Source organism: Peromyscus eremicus, chromosome 12, assembly GCF_949786415.1.
Source record: "Peromyscus eremicus chromosome 12, PerEre_H2_v1, whole genome shotgun sequence".
In the NCBI taxonomy this organism is placed as follows: Eukaryota; Metazoa; Chordata; class Mammalia; order Rodentia; family Cricetidae; genus Peromyscus; species Peromyscus eremicus.
The window spans coordinates 8,261,574-8,283,340 of NC_081428.1; the positions used below are offsets into that span (position 1 = coordinate 8,261,574).

Consider the following 21,767-nt stretch of genomic DNA (forward strand, 5'->3'; position numbering starts at 1 on the left):
GAAAGGATTTAAAGTTTCCCAGTGTTGTGTCATTTAATTTTAGGAAATTAGCTCTTTGTGAAAACTTAAGAGATTTGTTTGTTGCCATTTAAGGCAAATCCCAGAAAGTACTCATCATTTCTGGGGGAAACGCTTCACAAGGGGTGGAAGTCTCTTACAGTGAAATAAAGACTTTCTTTCCTTTTAATGTTTTGATTATGCCCTCCCAGGATAGAGGTCAGGAAAGGGGTGAAGAAGAGAGAAAATACAGGCCCATTAAATCTTCTTCAGGCCTGCTGCCTGGGTCTGATCCAAGCTCACTGCTAATTCTACTGGCTGGGATGGACGCCAAAGAGAAGTTCAAATCCCACCCCTGCCTAGTTTTTGAACTACAGTTCCTGCTGTCTGATGTGACTTTCCTCAATAAGGAAAGACTCCGGAGTTCATTTCGTAAGACAAACAACCCCACAAAACACTGCATCACCCTCACACTAGGTACTCTGGAAGTACATGGCTGAGTCACACTAGGTACTCTGGAAGTACGTGGCTGAGACACACTAGGTACTCTGGATGTACATGGCAGAGTCACATTAGGTACTCTGGATGTACATGGCAGAGTCACATTAGGTACTCTGGAAGTACATGGCTGAGACACACTAGGTACTCTGGAAGTTCATGGCTGAGTCAGAGCAGTCACACATCATTGAAGAGCCTCTTCTAAGCCCCTAAACTTGGAGGGTTCCTATGACAGGCTAGCTGCCTTTGTACTGGAGAGGTGGCTCAGTGGTTAAGAACCTGAATTGGGGCTGGAGAGATGGCTCAGAGGGTAAGAGCACTGACTGCTCTTCCAGAGGTCCTGAGTTCAATTCCCAGCAACCACATGGTGGCTCACAACCACATGTAATGAGATCTGGTGCCCTCTTCTGGCCTGCAGGGACATATGCAGGCAGAACACTATATGTAATAAATAAATCTATAAAAAAAAAAAAAAGAACCTGAATTGCCCTTCCAGAGGACCGGAGATTGGTTCCCAGCATACACATTGATCTGCTCACAACCACCTGTAACTCCAGCTCCAGGGGATCTTATACCTTCTTCTAGCTTCCAAAGGCACTTGCCCTCAGGGGCACATGCTCCCATACATATATAATTTAAAATAAAGTATTTTTTAAAAACAAGTTATCTGTCCTCATCCAGACTGGACTGTTCTAACTCCACGCTTTCACTTATCCCACACTTGCATCCGAACTGCTGCTTCTGACCCATTTCACCCATCACAGGTGTTCTGTAAGAAGCCCTTCCCAACCAATGAGCTGCTATAAGCTGTTGAACCTTTTGTTCTTCTCACTGGGTACCATCCAGCTTCACATCCACCTTCTGCCTTCCACATTGCTTATTGGATGTCCTTCTTTTTTAGAACCAGTGGGCAGGGGTTTGGCCTGCTTGGTTTGGATTTTGCCCTACAAGCACCCTGCACAGTGTTTGAGCTGCCGACTTGTCTAAAGAGTATTTGTCAACTAAGTGAATGAAAGCTATCAGTTAGTGAATGTCCAGTGACGTTCTCTTGCTCGGGGACAGCAAGACTCCCACCTTCCCTCAGGTAGACTTTACAAATGACTTTCTAAAGTTATTGCTACATTGTTGCCTTTGGGGAACCAACAGCTTTAATCATTGATCATTCTCAGACTTGGAGGAGCTGACTCTTTCCAAAGCGTCATCACTTGCGAGTGGCCAGGCGAGCCTGGAGAAGCTGTTTTTGGTGGACTCGTGTCAGCTGCTCCCTTCTAGCTCTTCCTTTCCTCCTCTTCCTCCTTCCATACGGCTGAGAGACTGTCTGTGTGCTCCCACAGTACGTACGCCAGCTACGAGACCCAGCTGGAAGCAGTCAAAGACAATTAGAAATAATCAGCCTGGCACCGCCAGGAAGTGAGAGTTGGCTGGGAAGGGCTGGACTGGCAGGGGTGGCATGGTAGCTGGAGAAGAAACAGCAGAGCAGAGGCAGGAGACATGGAGAAAAGATGCTTGGAAGACAGCCTGAAAAATCAGTGTATCCGTTCTCTCTAAGCAAAGCAACTGGCAACTAGCGGACTCTGGATTTGAACCGTGTCCCCAGAGTTCATGGCTATTGTGATTCCTGCCACACAGCTGTTGACTGTGCTCAGTGCCAAGGCTAAGGAATAAAGGGTTCCTCATTCATAAAATCTGGTGTGCATGGGCAGCCTTGCATTCTCAGTACCCGCCCCTGGCCCCCCAACAATGACTTCTCAACAGGGACAATTCACCTCTCTGCCTCAGCTTCATTGACATGCAAATCAGTGTTTAGCTCAGTCGCTGGCATGTTATAAACCTGTCTATTTTTGCTCACTCTTTCATTGGTCTTAGAAACTTTTCTGTTGCTGTGAAGAGACACCATGGCCAAGGCAACTTAGAAAAAGGAAGCATTTACTTTGGGGCTTGTTGTTCCTGAGGAAAATAGGGTCTGTGATCACTGTGATGGTAAGCATGCAGCAGACAGGCATCACTGGGCAGTAGCTGAGAGCTTACATGGTGAGACAACAGCCTCAGGGCAGAGAGAGGCTAACTAGGAATGGCATGGGCTTTTAAAACCTCAGAGGCCATGCTCAGTGACACACTTCCTCCAACAAGGCCACACCTCCTAATCCTTCCCAAACAGTTCCACCAACTGCAGAACAAGCATTCAAATACATGAGCCTTTGGGGGTCGTTCTCATTCATACCACCAACACACCAAGAGAAGTCAGTCTAGAATGTCCCAAAGCCCACGAATGCCTCTCCTTGATATAATGAAGGTCATGTCTAAGGACATGACCTCCAGGTTGGACCTTTTCCCTCATTCCAAATCCCATGGGATGACTTCATTTGATGGGATCTCAGACTTCATCTGGCACCATGATCCACACCTCTCCCTTCTCTTTTCTTGGGCTTCACCCAAGTTCAACATCAAGCAGCCATCCTTTGCTTCCTCTCCTCCTTAAGCTTTGTGTCTATTCCATCAGACAATCCTGGTCTCCGCCTCAAACCATGACCCACTTGTGACCACCCACGACTCTCACCTCTGTCACCCTATTCCAACCACCATGATCTCTCCCCTCCTAACTGGGGCCCTTTGCTTCTACACCAAGCCAAAACTCTCTCTTAATTGTGGTGCTAATAATCTGTTTTTTTATTATTATTAATAAGACCATTTAGTAATTCATGTTACACTTAATAATGGGAGTGGGGAGCTAGAGACATGGCTAAGTGGTTAAGGGCACCAGTAATCCTTCTAAAAAAAAATCCAAGTTCAGTTCCCAGCATCAATATGGGTGTCTCACAATTCATAACCTCAATTTCAGGTGTATCTGATGCCCTCTTCTGGCTTCCTTAGGCACTGCATACATGTGGTGCACACACCACAGACAAACAGGCACACGTAAAGTAAATAAAATAAATTAACCTCTTTTTTAAAATGAGACTCAGATTCCACCACATCATTGCTCCCCACATCTATGTGCCTGGCACATCGCTGGTGCTCAACTTCACCTCAGCTCTTATCTGTGTGGGAGACGAGGGTGGTTCTGGGCTTTGAATGGACGTGGTAACTCAAATGTGGCAGGATGTGGATGGTGGTACCAAGCCAAACCCCCACAAGTACTTCCTAGCAGCCACTACAGTGACACCCTGGGGCGGGGGCGGGGGGGATACATTTTTCACACAAGATGTCAGTGGTTGCCCCTCCAGGAAAGCTGTGCTTTTTATGTGCCTGCCTCAGTCCCCAAAAGCCAAAGGATGTGCTGTTGCAAGAAGAGCAATGTATCCTCCACCTTCACCATCAGGGAACTCAGGACTCTCGGATTCTGCATCCCAGATGGAGGCACTGGGGAGGAGTGACATTTGAAACATCCCGCAGGGAAGACACCACCGTGCACAGTCCTCCTGCATGAGTTTATCAGGTGGAAGTGGGGTCCCTCTCACACTGACACCAGTGTCATCCCTGTCCCTCTACAAGGCTCTGAGATCTGCCTCTCTCCCTGGTACCCACATTCATTCCCATGTCTCATGTCACCTTTCTCATCCCCCTACAATCACCCCACTCCAGTCACGGTAGATTGCACATGAAACCCGCTCCCCAGTGGACTCTCTGAATCCCTTGTTCTTAGAGTACCTTCCCCCCAAATACCCACAGAGCTGACTCTCTGTCATCGTCTTGTCTTTATTCAAATGTCACCATCCTGTGACCTTTTCTCTACAATAGGAACAGACCCTGAGCCCCGCCTCCGTATTCTTTCCCTCGTCTATTTTTTTTTCATAGCACTTATTGCCGACTGAGAAATTACATAGTTTCCTTATTTTTGCTTATTGTTTGTATTCCTTTCAGGAACTACGGCCCCATGAGGGCTGGGACTTTAGTTAAATGTGCTGTGCATGGAGCCTGACTCCTGGGAGGGAAGCAAATACAAATTTGTGGTGGTTGGATGAATTTTTTAACTCACCATAATAAATAAGACAGAAAAAGAGAAATTGCAAGAAAACTGGGTCCTGCTGGAGATTGTATGCATCCCAAGGGCACATTGGGAAAAAAATCAATATTCATACAACAGAGATAAACCTCCGTGATAAACCATATGTGTGGATTATAGCTGGAAGTGAAAGGCTACCCTCCGTACCAAGCTTTTTGGCCATGCCTGGCTGGGTGCTGCCTCCTGCCGGTTTCTGGACACAGCCCTCTCTAGCAAGAGTGTGAGGGAGTTAGAGAGCAAGAACACGATGAGCAGGCCCTGTGTGGTTACAGATGGAGATGTGGAGATGGTTAGAGGAAAAGCACTGTGGCATTGATTCTATGGCCTGAGCCCAAACTGACTCAGAGGACGTCCTGCAGAGGACGGCCTAGAGCAGGCAGGTGGGCTGACCAGAAGAGGTGGGCGCCCCCTGCTGGCAGACACCACTGTTTTCCCTCCACAGCAGGCAAGGGACCACACAGTGGTTTCTCATCAGCTTTCTTCATCTGGAAGGGGAAGGACATTTTTGTGTGTTGTTACTGTTCTTAGCACCGCATTTTTATATCAAAGTCATTGAGGATGTAAGTCAGAGAATGATAACGTAAATCAAGAGTGAATGGTTCAAAAGATATGGCTGTCGGCTCCTCTTCAACGGAAACCTGTGGGGAGCATCCTGGGGTAGAGACACCTTCGTGCCTTGTACTCACTGCTGCAGCCTACCCACAAGCCTCTACTCCTGCCCCCTTGACCCTGACCTTCCAGTGTGTCTCTTTTGAAGCCTTTGTTACTGCCAATGAGCCTCTATATAGAAAGATTGACAGTGATAGATCAGTAGATAGGTCCATCAATAGGTAGACTGGACAGACAGAAAGTATACAAAAAATAATAATAATAATAGGTAAATGATTGAAAAAGAATTCACAGATGGCTGGTAAATAGATACACTGATAATGATGGTGGTGGTGATGATGATGATGATGATGATGATAGCAAATGATATGCGGATAAAACCAAGTAGACAATGGATAGATAAAGAAAGAGGCAGATAGCTAGATGAGGTGTGCCTGCAGCACACACCTGTAATCCTGGTACTCAGGTTAAGGCAAGAAGACTGCTAGTAGTTCAAGACCAGCCTAAACTACATAGTGAGAACCTGGCCGGCCTGTGCTACATATGTGAGACTGTGTCTCAAAAAGAGATAGGTAATAGGTAGTTAGAGGATGGCTAATAGATGGTAGGCAGAGATACCAATAGATCAATAAACTCTAGATAAATAGATGATGTGTAGATAGCAGTAAATAAACAAATGACACCTAGATCAATACTTAGTAGAAAAGTTCATCAACAGCCATATGATGGATCCATCGACAAATGGCAAGGTGAGGAGACGAACTCTATCCACACAAGGGAGATGAGCAGGTACCCACTGAAACTGCCCACTAAGGCTCCCCTGCAGACCTCAAGGCCTCCCCAAAGGCAGCTACAATCCACTCACTCTCTATCTGTGACTTGTACCTTCCGACACCATCCAAGATCCAAGTTCATGCTTTTCCTCCCATCAGGAATCTCGTCTACCTACAGCCACAGTGTGAGCTGAGGCAGAGCCCCGGGTTCAGTCAGAGTGCAGTGTGAGCTGAGGCAGAGCCCCGGGTTCAGTCAGAGTGGAGTTATAAGGTTGGGTGGCTGCTTATGTCACAGGCTTGGCCCCTCAGGCCCTGCTCAGACACTGAAGAACACGGTGGTGACAGTGGGATCCATCCAGTGGTATGTCTGTCTGTCTATCTGTCTGACAATGGACTAGCTCAGCACTGACCTTCCTGGAGCTGCATCAGGAGACACCATTGCAGAGTCAGGTCCCTTGATACTTGTGAGAGTTATTCTTGGTTGTCAACTTGACGACATCTGGAATTAACTAAAACCCAAGTGGCTAGGCACATCTGTGAGGGATTTTTTTTCATTTTGTTCAATTTCATTTCATTCAAATTAAATCATTTGAAGTGGGAAAACCCACATTTAATCTTAATCTTCTGAGGTGGGAAGATCCACCTTTAATCTGGGCTGCGCCTTCTGCTGGCAGCCTATATAGAGGACATGGAAGAAGAATGCTTTCTCTCTCTCTCTCTCTCTCTCTCTCTCTCTCTCTCTCTCTCTCTCTCTCTACCTGCTCGCTCTTGTTCTTGCTAATAAGCCCACTTCTTCAGGATTCTGACGTATATTGAAGACCACCTGAGACATCCAGCCTCATGGACTGAACAACTACAGGGTTCTTGGACTTTCCATCGGTAGACAGCCTTTGTTGGACTGACTGGATTACAGCCTGCATCTTAGTGTTTCTGTTGCTGTGAAGAGACACCATGACCACAGCAACTCTTATAAAGGAAAACATTTAATTGGGTGGCTTACAGTTCAGAGGTTCAATCTATTATCTTCATGGTGGGACATGGTGGCATGCAGGCAGACATGGTGCTGGTAAGGTAGCTGGGAGTTCTACATCTTGAGCAGGGAACAGGAAGTGAACTCAGACACTGAGTGTGACTTGAGCATATGTGAGACCTCAAAGCCCGCCTCCACAGACACACACACACACACACACACACACACACACACACACACACACACTGCCTCCAACAAGGCCACACTCATTCCAACAAAGTCACACCTAGTAGTGCCACTCCCTTTCAGGGCCATTTTCTTTCAAACCACCACACACAGCCTGTAAGCTATTCTAATAAATCCCCTTGATATACATTCATTATATCAGTTCTACACCTCTAGAGCAGTGGTTCTCAACCTTCCTAACACTGTGCACCTTTAATACAGTTCCTCATGTTGTGGTGACGCCCAACCATAAAGTTATTTTTATTGCTACTGCGTAACTGTAATTTTGTTACTGTTATGAATTGTAATATAAATATCTGATATGCGGCCCCTGTGAAAGGGTCGTATGATCCCTAGGTTGAGAACTGCTGTTCTAGAGGTTACTAATACAACACTTGTGTGTGTGGTAGGGTCCTGAACTAACAGAGGCCAGGGGCCAGTGCTTAACCACCAGAAGCCAGGCGGGTGCAACTACTGTGATGGCAGCAGAAGCTGAGCCAGTTAGGGCTCCACCGCAGAGGGAGGCAGAGGCAGCTGAGTCTCTGCGAGTTCAAGGCCAGCCTGGTCTACAAAGCAAGTTCCAGGACAGCCAGGACTGTTACACAGAGAAACCCTGTCTCGAAAAAGAAAAAAGAAGAACTATGTTGATAAAGAATATGAGATAGACGGCGAGTGAACAAGGATATTATTTCATTTTATACACTTTGAGGAAGTCAAGGGTGGATGACCAGAGCAGCTGCCCCATAAACAAATCGTGATCATTAGGTCAGTTTCCAACCTTAATGCCCTCTAGTCCCTCAAGTGGAATGTAAACCATTGCTGCTAAATTTTGAATGTTTGTGTCTCTTCCAAAATTCACATCAAAGCTTAATTCCAAAAGACAGTATTAAGACCTTATTAGGCCCTGCCCTCGTGGATAAATCTCATATAAAAAGGGCTCGATTCACAGAAATTGTTAAAAAAAAAAACTATTTATGAGAGAAAGACATGGCAGAGGGCTGGAGAGATACAGCTCAGTGGTTAAGAGCACACACTGATCTTGTAGAGGGTCCAAGTTTGGTTCCTAGCACCCAAAATAGTGCTGTCAACTTCCTATGGCATCATCTCCAGGGGGATCCAGTGCCCTCTTGTGGACTCCATGGGCACCTGCACTCATACACATACATGCCCACACACAGGTACAATAGTTAAAATAAAAATATCGTAATTTAACCTAAAAAAGAAAAGCATGGTGAAGAGCTAGGCTTACAACAGTGATGATGGGTCCCCCAAGGACATGGACATGAACAGCAAGCAATGTTCAAACCAGAAACCCTACCCAGCTAGATCAACAGCATCATATACAAAACACAAACCCAACTTGAAAAGAAAATCAGTCAGAGAGTGTACATCTAAGATTAAGCAAACAGATATAAAACTGTGTAACTGAAGCTGAATCCAGATTTGCACCAAATTATAATGAAAGAATTGAATGAGGTCTGCTTTAATTCAACTCAAAATGACAGCTTTTAGTGAAGTACAATACAACAAAAAATATGTACAACCAAAGGCTTTGGTGACCAGTGGTGCATTTACCTCCACGGTGATGCCGAAGAATCCAAGGAGCAAAGCCCAGCGCCAAGATAAAAACAATGCCATGGAAACAGACTCAGAGGAACCAGTTTAATCCAACCCAAGAGGAAAATGTGGGAGGGAAGATGAGGCTATTTGTGAAATGAGTCAATGGAAGACTTCTCTCTCCACTTTCCTTCTCTGTCCTGACTTACTAAACTTCCTGAAATTATAACTAAGAATTCAGAAATCCTAAAAATATTTCTCTCAGTGTCTGTGGATCCTAAATGGAACCCATCAACACTGAGGTGGACCTGTACCTTTGTGTGGCACCTGTAAAAACATCTGGAAGTCATCACAGGTGATGGTAGACTCACTGAGTACAGTGTCTCCTGGCCTCATACGTCAGGAGTACAACCCATCAGTGACAAGAGGCAGATTCTTTCAAGGGACACTGGCACACAAAAGATCAAAGGAAATGGCTTAGACACTTCTAAGCTTCCACTATTGTCCTAGAAGGCCAGCTGACCCCACCCAGCCAGGACCTCATGTTCTAACTGTACAGACCTTGAATCTAAATTCAAGCCTACAAAGTCCTTGTTGGTGGCAACAAATTCCGTGTCTAACAGAAATTTGTTTGGTCTGAGGGAAAAAAAGATGTTACTCATATCTATTCAGTGAACTTACATAAACTATTTCACATCTGAAAAATGTTATGTTTATTCAGGAAGAATCAAAGGATCTTGAATTGCTACTTATTTCATCTTTTCAAGCTCATCTTAAAGCTCTTCCTCTGTGGATTTTCATCTTCTTCTCGGGTCCCAGAGAAACAGATAGCAGGAAATACTGATGTCTCCAAGGCAGCCGTGGGGGAAATAAAGAGGCGAGGTTTGAACTCACAGCCACAGACTCAAGCAGACAGTCCTGCAGATGACGCACAATGGAAAGACTCTCAAAGAATGCCTCATTGCCAGGCACGGCTGTTCACACCTGGAATTCCTAGTGAGATCTGAGCTTGCTTTACCCAGCAGGGCTGCATAAGGGGGTGGCTTGACCACGTGCATGGTTACCAGGTGATTGGAAGGGTTTGCACTTGGCTGTGCTATGGGGAGGTCTTTGCTCCACCCCTTGGCATTTCTATAAAAAAGCCCTTTAGAAGAGACAGAAGGGGCTGATGGATAATGATCCAGGCTCTCCCGAGGCTATCCTGTGTTTCTATCTCTCTCTCTCTCTCCTCTCTATATTTTTATCTAAATCTCTTATCCCTCACTCCTCAAGAGTACCTGGGGAAAAAAGCGAGAGCTGGTCTCCCACGCTTAGGAACGACTCATGGCCAGGCATGGCTGCTCACACCTGGAATCCCAGCATTCGGGAGGCTGAGGCAGGAGGATCACAAGCTAGACACCAGCCTGGACTCTGTCTCAATACCTGCTCCAAGAATTAATAATGCTCTCTCACAGTGATAGCTCACTTAACTGGCACAGACAAGGTGTCATGTTGAAAGGACAAGAGCTTGAATTCCACAAGTGTTCACTAATTAGTACTAGTCACTAACAATGACCACTTCACTGAAGATAAACTCTGCTCTTGGATGACAATCTACTATTGCTGGACCTAAATATATATATATAAACTTACTTTCAGTCCAGTCACTGGGATCCCTTGGTATTTATTTCACTGTCATACTCTGAGAAAGATGAGTAGTTGGGTAGACACACATACACACACATACATATATACACATATGTAAGTATGAATATACTTATGCATAAACATGGTATATAAAGGTCTATGGAGTGTTTTGTTTCGTTGGTTAAATTTTTTTATATTTATCTTGTTTGTAACTATGTGTAGATGTGTGTGCCCTGTGTGTGAGTATGTGCACATTAGTGCAGATGCCCTTGGAGTCCAGAAGAGCTGGACTCCAGGGTTGTAACCCAGAGCTAGAATTCCAACTAATTTTGAGCTGCCTAGTACTGTGCTAGGAACCGAACTCGGGTCCTACACAAGAGTAGTATGTGCTCTTAACCACTGGGCCATGTCTCTAGCCCCTGACTGGTTAGAGTTCTGAGACAGAATCTTATATATAGCCTAGGGCGGCCTCGAACTAGTGATCCTGCCTCAACATCCTGTGGGCTATGACAACATGTATGTAATACTATGCCAGTCTTAGATAAATCGATATTTTATAGGTCATTGCCTTCATATTGTTGACATAGTTAGACATCACACCAAACAAACTAAATATTTGATGTTATGAAACCACACGCAGAAGGTGCAACTTTCTACTTACACTGTATATATTCATTGTGTGTGTGTGAGGGTGGGTATGCACACAGGTTGCAACCTGCATATGAAAGTCAGTGCCCAACTGGCTGGAGTGTGGCTCTCATTTTCCACTGTGTAGATTCCAGGAACTGACCTCAAGTTGTCAGACTTGGAGACAAGCACTTTTACCCACTGGGCCACCTTGCTGCCCCAAAATGTGCGACTTTAAGCATGTAACACTTAAAACACAAATTTAGGGAGAGGCTGACTATACAAAAATCACACATTTTAAGGTAGACGCCAAGATTCGATCCCATGAGTCTCACTAGGCCACAGTCAAACCATAGCAGACAGAGTAGCCCTTTGAAAGGTTAAGACTTACAGGACCAGAGAGATGGCTTCACGGTTAAGAGCACTGGCTGCTCTTCCAGAGGACATGAGTTCAGTTCCCAGCACTTATATGGTGGCTCATAACTGTCTGTAACTCTATTCCCAGGAGTTATATACTCTATAATCATATGTTTCTTTACCTTGCAACTTCAGTGAAACTTTTAAAATTAATTCATGCATCAGTAAGCAGCACCATTAATATAACTAAAATTGTGCAAAATTGCAAGACATGATATCTTAGTTTTCTATTGCTATAACAAAATATTCTGACACTGAGTTCTTTATAAAAGAAAAAAAAAGGTTTATTTGGCTCAGAGTTTAAACTCCAAGATTCGATGGTACCAGTTCAGCCTCTGGTAGGGCCATGATGCTACATCACAATATGAGAGGTGATTATTATGATGAGTTCCTACATTGGAAAGACAGAGCAGTCTCCAGACAAGACAAGGAAACAAGCTCTCTAGAGAGTAAGAGGGCAGGTTCATGGTTTTTTGTGACAATTTACTCTCACAGGAACTAACCCAGATCCAGTGAACCCAATGACCTAATGTCTTACTTAGTTAAGGCTATCACTGCTATGATAACCCTGTTCCTAACCATAACCAAAGCAATCTGGGAGGAAAGGGTATACTTGGCGTACACTTCCACCTCACAGTTCACCATCAAAGGAAGTCAGGACAGGGACACAAGCAGGGCAGGAACCTGGAGGCGGGAGCTGATGCAGAGGCCATGGCTTGCTCAGCCTCCTTTATCATATAACCTAGGACCACCGCAGGGGTATCCACACTCAGAATAGGCTGGACCTTCCCCATCAGTCACTAATTAAGATAACGCCCCTATTGCCTGCAGACCTCTTATGGAGGCGTTTTTTCAATTGAGGTTCCCTCCTCTCAGATAACTCTAGTTTTGTCAAGCTGACATGAAACTATCCAGGACACTAAACTACCTCCCATGAGGCACCACCTTTTACAGATACCTCCACGTACGCAATGTAACACTAGCGGCCAAGATTCAATCACATGTGTCTCTAGGGGACACACTAAGCCACAGTTAAACCATAGCAGACAAAATAGCCCTTCACAAGGTTAGGACTTACAGGGACAGAGAGATGGCTTCATAGTTAAGAGCACTGGCTGCTCTTCCAGAGGACATGGGTTCAATTCCCAGCCACCACATGGTGGCTCGTAACTGTCTGTAACTCCAGTCCCAGGGAGCCAACACCCTCTTCTGGCCTCCTGAAGCACCGGGCAAGCATGTGCTACACCAACATACGTGCAGATGAAACACTCAAACACTTAAATAAAATTATTTTTTGAAAGTTAGGAATTCAGAAAAAAAAATTTAAGTATTAAAACACAGAACACAGTCACATTTTAAGGTGTACGCTTGTTATCACTGTCTCGAAACTAAAACTTGAATTTTCTCTCTGTCGACCTCTGGGCTCTTGGTTTTTGTTCAAGCGAGTTTGCGAGTCAGGGGTAAGGTGTTGCTGTCACGACTCTCGCCGAGCAATGTTCTCTGCTCCTCAAAACTGAGACGAATTGGTTTGCAGCGGGATGCAGTTTCTATGGGCACACTTCATTTTCAAATCTGAACACTTTCACAATGATGTGGTATTTTTAGAAATCCTTCTGATACTTCTTTTCAGCAGTCCCACTGATTTTTATCGAAATACCAACTATAAAAAAAAAGCTAAAATCATAGAGGTAAATATTTAGAATGAAGAACACAGTTATGCCTGATTTAAAAAAGAAGGAAAGAAAGAAAGAGAAGTTAAATTTAAGATCTACAAGAAGAACAAGAACACTGTAGTATGTTCAGTTTGGGTTCTTTAGAAAACCATATTGTGATATATACATATATATATATATATATATATATATATATATATATATATATGATTGTGTGTGTATGTGTGTGCATCTGTGTGTGTATATGTGTGTGTGTATATGTGTGTGTGTGTATAAAATCTTGTAAATGTGCTCATTTTTTAACCCAGCAATTTTAGTTCTAGGAATTTATACTCAAAAGAATTCCTTTTAAAATATGAAAAGCAGGCTAGAGTGGTTTCAGTGGTAGGGTTTGATTCCTAACACCGTGAAACAAAATAAAAAAGACATCATAGGTTTTTCTTTTTCCTTTTCAACATGCAAAGCTCTGGATGCCAGAAGACAGTTCCTGTACTGCTTCCTCCGGTGATACAGCCACTTAGCAGTGTCCACACCTCTGCGAACAAGCCCTACCCACACTCTAAAAACGCCAAACCTCCATGAAACACACTGGGTCGTCAGAACAAAACAAAATACAAAATAAAAACAAGCATGAAGGTAGAAGGGGAGCTGGCTGGGAAGAGGAAGAGGAGGAGGATCAACAGATGGGGAGACAAGGAGGGTAACAGGGTGGGGTGGATATGATCAAAATATGTTACGTATGTGTATGAAAATGTCATGGTGAAATGCATCGTTATATATGATTAATATATGTCAATACAGACTTTTCTCAAAGGAAGTAAAAGGATATGTGACAGCCATGGCGGCACATATAATCCCAGCGTTTACGAGAGTTCAAGGACAACCTGAGCTACATAGTAAGTTCAAGGTCAGCCTAGGCTGCATGAGACCCTGGTCAAGAAATAAAATAAGAAAGGGAGGGAGAGGGAGGAAGGAAAGAAGAAAAAGAGGAAATGGAAAATTATTTTATTAAATTTATCTTAATTATCCCAAAATATTAAAACATATATAAAACATATAAAAACATCTAATATAAAACCTCTGTGGCCAGGGGTTCTACGTGCACAGATTTAACCAATGGTGGATTTTAAATGTTGGGGCTGGGGAAGAAGTGGTCCCCTGTTCTCTGGGTTCCACTCACCCTCAGATAGTCACCCACAGCCCACGGCAGTGTAAGAATGTTAGTTAAATGGAAAATGGCTCCAGGTCATCTCATGCTGTCAAAAGGTCAGAGGCAGCCTAACCGTGTGTCACCAGCGTCACGCATGTGACCGTATCATGTCATCTTATGCCATTAGGAGGGTACATGAGCATAAGATAATTTGATAGAGACCACTCTCCGATAATATTACAGCAAATTTTACAATTGTCCTGTTTTAACACTAGTATATTTTATCTTGTTGGGGTTTGACATTGAACCCTTGGGTTCATACTTGTTATCCAAGTGCTCTACCGCTGAGCCATCCCCTGAGGCCCTAAAATAGCACAGCACATGCAGAGTCGGGTGTTACGTGTGGCTTCAGGCATCTGCTGAACGTCTCAGAAAGTGGACCCCGTGGGTGAGGGATGACAGTAGGAATCCAGCTGTCACCACCGTGAGATCCGACCAGCACAGGACCATGCCACAAAGAATGTGCAACCACACAGCCATGTTGTGAAGCACAAGCATATTTTTGTGGATGTTGAAAGCTGTAATCCTAAGTGAATAATGTTATCAGGTGAATAGTACTTTCTAGAAATAATCGTTGAATTAAGATAGCATGTTGTACTCACTTAATTATAACAAATATATTCAAATAGTGATCAAGAGTTAAGTATAAAATAACTGCAGTGTGGAGGGTGGGGTGGGGGTGTTGGGGGGTGGGGAACCAGAGGAACGCGGCACTGCGGGGCCAGGCGGGACCTGGAAAAACTTCCGGCTACGATGCTTATTCTGCTGGGTCTGGACAAAGTTCACGTACTCAACTCGACTCCATTTGTGGAGTCCCTGTTACACGCCTGGAATTGACTGTTTGGAGATTTGAATTGAGAAGTCTGTGTCCCGTCCTCGTGAATATGGATAGGTGACAATTTAATCAGTAGACCGTGCGTGGAGAGATGGTGTGAAGTGACTTTTGAAAGGAGGCTGGAAAGACAGCCTCTGCACCAGGCTGTGAAGAAATCCCTCCTGCAACCTAGGACGGTCCTTTCTACACCAGTCACCCCGCTGAGTCTGTGCCCCACTAGTGCCCTGTAAGCACTCCTGGCATCCGTTCCCACCCAGCCTGCCTCCAGCCTGCTCAGCCCAGGGACCAGGTGCCTCAGACAAGGTGCGCCTTAGGAATGGTTCCTGCGGCTCCAGCTCCTTCTGCCTCCGTAGCTGAGAGCAAGACAGCGCAGAGTGGAGAATACCATCCCAGTGTTGTGGTTTGAATGAAAAACCACCTCCACGGGCCATGTGTTTGAACACTTGGTCCCCAGTTGGAGAGTGTGGAAACTTTTGGAGATGCAGCCTCGCTGGGGGCAGACTTCATTGCCTTTTGCATTTCCTGTTCTCTCTCTCTCTCTCTCTCTCTCTCTCTCTCTCTCTCTCTCTCTCTCTCTCTCTCTCTCTCTCTCGTGTGTGTGTGTGTGTGTGTGTGTGTGTGTGTGTGTGTGTGTGTGTGTGTGTCCCAGTGTATGTCCTTTGTGAAGCTGAGATGATCTCTCTCTCTCTCGGCTTCCGGCTCCAGCCATCATGCCTTCCTCACCATTATGGACATCTAGCCGTCCAGAACCCTAAACCAAAATAAGTCCTTCCTTAAGTTGCTTTTGATCATGCTGTTTTATCACAGCAACAGAAAAAGCAACCAGCACTTATGGTGCCCTCTCTGAACTCCTCACCCACAGACTGTTTGGGTATAATGAAGTGATTGCTGAGTCTCAGTAGGCAACACACTATAGACAATGAAAATATATACCAAGCACTTGAAGATCCTAAGAGGAGACCTGAAGGGCTTGCTGGGGTGGGGGTGGGGTCCCAGTGAGTCAAGTGCTTGCCGTACAAGAATAAGGATCTCCAGAACCCACATAAAGGCTGAACACGTCACTGCATCTCACCCAATGTAAGAACTGTATCACATTGAAAGGAAAAGACTACATGTTCCCCCATGTATGTGGATCCGTGTGTGTGTGTGTGTGTGTGTGTGTGTGTGTGTGTGTGTGTGTGAGAGAGAGAGAGAGAGAGAGAGAGAGAGAGAGAGAGAGGGAGGGAGGGAGGGAGAGGGAAGTGCACAGACCCCATGTATTGGCACTCAGAGAAGGATCCCAGGTATCTTCCTCCGTTGTTCTCCACCTTAGTCCCCAGGAGAGAAGTCCCTTGTTGAACCTGGAGCTGTTTTCAGCTTGGCTGGCTGTCCAGTAATCCCCAGTGACCCTCCTGTCTCTACCCCCACCTCCACCCCCAGAACCGTAATCACACATTCACACAGCCCATCCAGTGCTTTATGTGGGTGCTGGGGATCTGGACTCAGGTCCTTACACTTGCACAGCAACTGCTCTTACCCACTGGGGCGCTGACCCAAATCTAACATGTGTCTGGCATGGATAAACACCAGGGCACCCCCAGCTGTGAGCTAGGAGCAGCCCTTCTCTGTCCTGTGTGGAACTTCCTTCCTCAGACCTGGGAGGGAGAGTAAGTGAGGTGGGAGAACTCAAAAGTTCACCCCCAACTCCCCGAAGATCTCCTGACTCCAGGACGCTTTCACCCACAACTCCCCGAAGATCTCCTGACTCCAGGACGCTTTCACCCACAACTCCCCGAAGATCTCCTGACTCCAGGACGCTTTCACCCACAACTCCCCGAAGATCTCCTGACTCCAGGACGCTTTCACCCACAACTCCCCGAAGGTCTCCTGACTCCAGGACGCTTTCACCCACAACTCCCCGAAGGTCTCCTGACTCCAGGATGCTTCTTTACTTGTGGTTTAGGCATCACGAAAGCCATCTTGAGACCCCTCTTCCAATCCTTCACAATGCTTTCAGATCGGATGTGAGCACTGAAAGCCACTTGAGGCACACAAGTGGCCGGGCCCCTCCCCTGAGGACCTCCAACTGCCAGGTGTCACCCACAGAACATTCTGACTGCCCTAACAGCTGAAGCCTGCCCCTGCCCTACAGAGCAAAAAGTCCAAGCTCTGGACTCAAAATCCCAGCAATCTTTACCCTGAAAAGTTACACACACACACACACACACACACACACACACACACACACACAGACACACTCTATATAAACCCTTCCTTCTGTTCAGTTCCCTGTCGTTTCTTGCCCAGGCAGAGACAGCCACCCTCCTAGTTTTTTCCCCTCCCAATAAATCTCTTGTGTGCGGTTTCTTGTGTGGTGTGACTTTGTGGTATTCCTTGGCTCCTGACTGCCAGGACACCTTTCCATCCGAGCTGTAACACAAGTACAGTATCTGCTCTTTAGGGGACCGTCACACTTTCTCTTCCTGCTTGGTCTATTTACATGGGATCTTTGACACAAGGGGCATGTAAATTGGGAGGAAAATATAGCCATCCATACATGATGGTGGTACACGCAATTAACAGCTAAACATTGAGTCAGTCTCCATACCACACCATTAATATAAATCAGTTCTACCATGTTTGAGGGGCAAATCTCAAACATTAAAAAAATGGACTGGACGGGGCTGGGGGATGGTTCAAAGTGAAGCACTCTCTGAGCAAGACTGACCACCTGAGTTCTCCAGAACCTGTGCAAATGGGGAATGCCATAGCCACATCTGTAATCTCAGTACGTGCCTACATGGACGTGGGAGACGGAGACAGGAGCATCCCTAAGTTATGGGTTAACTAGCCTGGCATATACAGCAGTGAACAACAAGAAAGACCCTGACTCTCATCTGTCTCTGTCTCTCTATCTCTATCTGTCTCTTTTCCTCTCTCTCTGTTTCTATCTCTCTGTTTTTGTCTCTCTCTGGGCCTCTTTATCTCTGTCTCTTTCTCTCTGTTTCTATCTCTGTATCTCTCTGGGCTTCTTTATCTCTGTCTGTCTCTTTCTCTCTCTTACACACACACACACACACACACACACACACACACACACACACACACATACACACCATTCACACCAGAAAAAAAAATGTGAACCAGAAACAGAGAATACCATTTAACCCCAGCAAAAACCTCACACATGAAATTTTCTCCATGCCTGGGGACCATGAGAAAGCTCTTTGGAGACCAACTTTAGAAAGCCTAATTGTCCACAAGCCCGACTGCTGGGCTCTGAACTCTATCGGTGTGTGGCACTGAGGTCATACTACCCACCAGCGGTGGCCTCGGGCAATGACTCAGCACAGGGTAACACTTACGCAGCAGCCCACACCCAGCTTCGCACCATTGAGGCTCATGCTGTCTGTCAGTCTCACAGTCTGACAGGACTCACACAAGGTTCTGGACTTACAAGGTCCCTTGAGTTTTATTTAGTAACAATCTGACATCGATGCCTTGAAAATATCAGTAATTTTCTAACAAGAAATCCTAAGTGTTTCTCTCTCGTGGTCCTTCCAAATTCTGTGGTTGGTCCTACTCAGAAACAGGAGGCTTCTGGCAGCCAGTGTTGGTCCAGGGATGCCCTGGCATCTTGGAAGACCCAACCTTAGTACTGCACACTAGTCAAGACCATTTCCGCACTCCCTCCTTCTATGGCCTGATAGTTCTCCCACCTTTTCAGGCCCTTTTCCATTTTCTCACAGTCACTTGACATTGTAAAATCTCAGTGTGCCTAGCACATCTCAATGTCTGCCCCTTGGAGAGAGCCAGACTTACATGGTATTGAGAGAGGCCAGAAGAGACAGAGAGAAAGAGATCTGAGAATGTTTTATCTTCAATTATCTCTCACCTACAATCTAGTGGACAAAAAGATCTGATTGGAAGGTTGGGCAGTGACAGCCACTGTCACAAGTAATGACTCTGTTGCCTGCTGACAGTCACCGGTGGTGGACTGGAGGATGTCCAATGGAGATGACTTCCATAGCAGGTGCGATGATGTTGGCATTTGATAAATCTTGGAGTAACAGAGTCTAGAAAGACAGTAGTGCTGTCCCGGTGACCTGATGCAGAAGGATGTACATTTCTGTGGCTCATCACTGGCTGTCCACGGCACAGAATCAAAGCCAGAAGACCTGGGAGGAACTCACAAGAAGGTCGGTCCCTGCAAAGGGAAAAGACAACGCACACCAGCAACAGGACGAAGACTCGGTTCTGTTGTGGGTAGCTCGAGAGACGTTTGGAAGTTCAGTCAAGGCAGATATATCAAACAATAGTCATAGCTCTAGTGAAGAGAAACTATGGCTGCAACCCAGTCTGTAGAACGAACCAAACAGAAACAGAGATCAAGAGAGAGTCCAGGAGACAGTACACAGCCTCTCGGAAACAGCTTTGAGCACCAGAGTGAGTGTTTTCGATGTTGGCGAGTCTTGCATGGAGTTTCTGCCTCTCACACTGCAGAGTCCACCGCTTAGATGTCTTTTCTAACAGAAGAGCATCTTTCCACTGTGCAGCCCAGCTACTCCGAAAATTCTGTGTTTTCCTTTATGCTTTCCTTCTTTTTTTTTTTCCAGAAAATGGGGGGATTACGGGCTCCCACAGAGCATGGTTCTGTAAGTTGGTCTTGTTTCAATCAAGAAAATCCTCGGGGCAGTCTGGAATCCATTTCGTTCCTTCCTACTCTGCAGCCCCCTTTGAGGCTTCCTGCTGGCTTCAAATTTGTTTTACATAGGGTGGCTCCAGATTACGTTTAAATCCCTGTTTTCTACAGTCTGGCTCTGGAACTGACGCTCTTCCAGTCCTGGGGGAGCTGCAGGCTGACTTGCTGCTGATGTGAATTTCTTTGTAATCCAGACATTTCTCTTTCTAATGTTTTCTTATGCATTTCAAAAGGCAGACTGGATATAGGGTTGGAAAGTGGAGGCTGGGGGTCTTCTTACCCCGTGGTGGAGAGCATTCCAGGTAGTTGTGACAATAAAAATCTGAAATTATTTCAAGTGTATTTTAGCTCCTCGTGACCATGGGCTTCTGAGAGCATGGTTTGTGGGGTTACAACCTGATAATAAATCGGGATGCGATTACTTTCCACATAGAAGCATTCAATCAGCAAATATTTACTAAGTACTTTGGTCTTTACATTATCATTCTCAAATATTTGCTGTCAGTCCCGATGGAAAGATGATATGTCCATGTGCCAGTGACATAAGGGAAGGACACTTACTTTGTTTATCCAATGAGAAGTCAATCGCAGACACCTGTAACTTCGGGGCAGAAACTGTGAGAGCCAATGTCAGGCTCACCATGTGTCATCCTCGTCATCTGGTCCCCCACCCCCCACCCCCACCCCACCCCCACCAAGGACTGGAGATGTTCCTGACTGAGTCCCAGAGTTGACAACACTCGAGGTGGAGTTACAGAAGCAGCATGGTGGACACGTGAGTCATTGAGTCCAATTTCTGTTGCTAGAACCAAATTTATAATAGCTATAAATGTCTTTAGATATCAAGATGGTTTGGAGAATGGGAATTCCAAGATCACGGAGCTGTAACTGGGGCAAGCCTTTGAGCTGTGTCAGCTCATAGTAGAAGGAAGGATAGGCAAACACATGCAAAGTATGAGGAGCCAGATTTACCAGCCACTGCCATTGCCGCCACCACGCCCGCCTCCTCCTCCTCCTCCTTCCTCCTCTTCTTCATCTGGTGTTTATGCATTTTGTGGTGTGTGTGTGTGTGTGTGTGTGTGTGTGTGTGTGTGTAGACGCACATATGCATATATGTGCATTGAGGCCTCAGGTCAACCTTAGGTGTCTTCCTCCCTCGGTCACTCAGATGTCTTCTCTCAGATGTCTTCACTCAGCCACAGGATTCCCCATCTCCAGCTTTTCAGAACTCAGCCACCACATGCATCATTTTTATGAGGACTCTGGAAACTGAACTCAAGTCTCCGTGCTTGCATGAATTCAGGTCCTCACTTTTAACCAGGCCATCTCACCAGCCCCTCTCTTTCTAATAAGCTACTTTTATTTTCCCAATAATGGCGTGAAGGAGGAACACACACACACACATACACACACACACACACACACACACACACACACACAATCATCATCATCATCACTATTTAAAGACTGCCTCTTTTTTTTAAAACAAGAGGACAATTTTTTAGCACTTAAGAGAAGAAATAACAGAACAGGCAAATTCAGATTTCGGCAGCTGCTGAGGGGAAGGAGATAGGAAAAGAGGAGAAAAGTGTCACTGCTTTCTGAGCTGGGGTCAAGAAGCAGGCAGAAATGAAATCGTAATGGCAGCTGCATTTCTAGGGTAGGATGAGGCACTTTTTAGAGACAGTGAATGTGCCCAGATTGTCCGCACAAACAGGCTGAGGTTTTGGTGAGGGGGTTAGAGGGGGAGGATGGACAGAGAAAATGTTATGGTGTTTGAGTTAGAACTCAGAAACCTGCAGGCTTAGCTGTGAGTTCACAGGCAGCTGCATGGAGGGAGAGGCTTTGGGGATGCATTAATGCAGACTTTATTAAGGGGTGATTATTCCTCCCATTTTCTTATCTCATCTGTAAGTGTGTCACATTTCTTCCCACTTTTTGGTCCTAGGATGGTCTTCTTCATGCTAATGCTCTCCCAAATGAGCTACATTTCAGCTCCACAGACTGATCTATAAGCTGTAAAGCATGATTTTCTCCTTATCACAGGAGATCCCTGGCCTGTCTGG

General features: G+C 45.6%; 1 long non-coding RNA gene across 1 annotated transcript; it reads right to left on the reverse strand.

Moving 5' to 3' along the window:
- Positions 1-1,721: 1,721 nt before the first annotated feature.
- Positions 1,722-17,105, reverse strand: LOC131922448 (uncharacterized). Its single transcript, XR_009382288.1, has 3 exons — positions 16,952-17,105; positions 12,642-12,962; positions 1,722-1,854 (listed from the first exon to the last, which is right to left on the reverse strand). It is a non-coding gene; the product is annotated as an uncharacterized LOC131922448 (long non-coding RNA).
- Between the last annotated feature and the right edge of the window lie 4,662 nt (positions 17,106-21,767).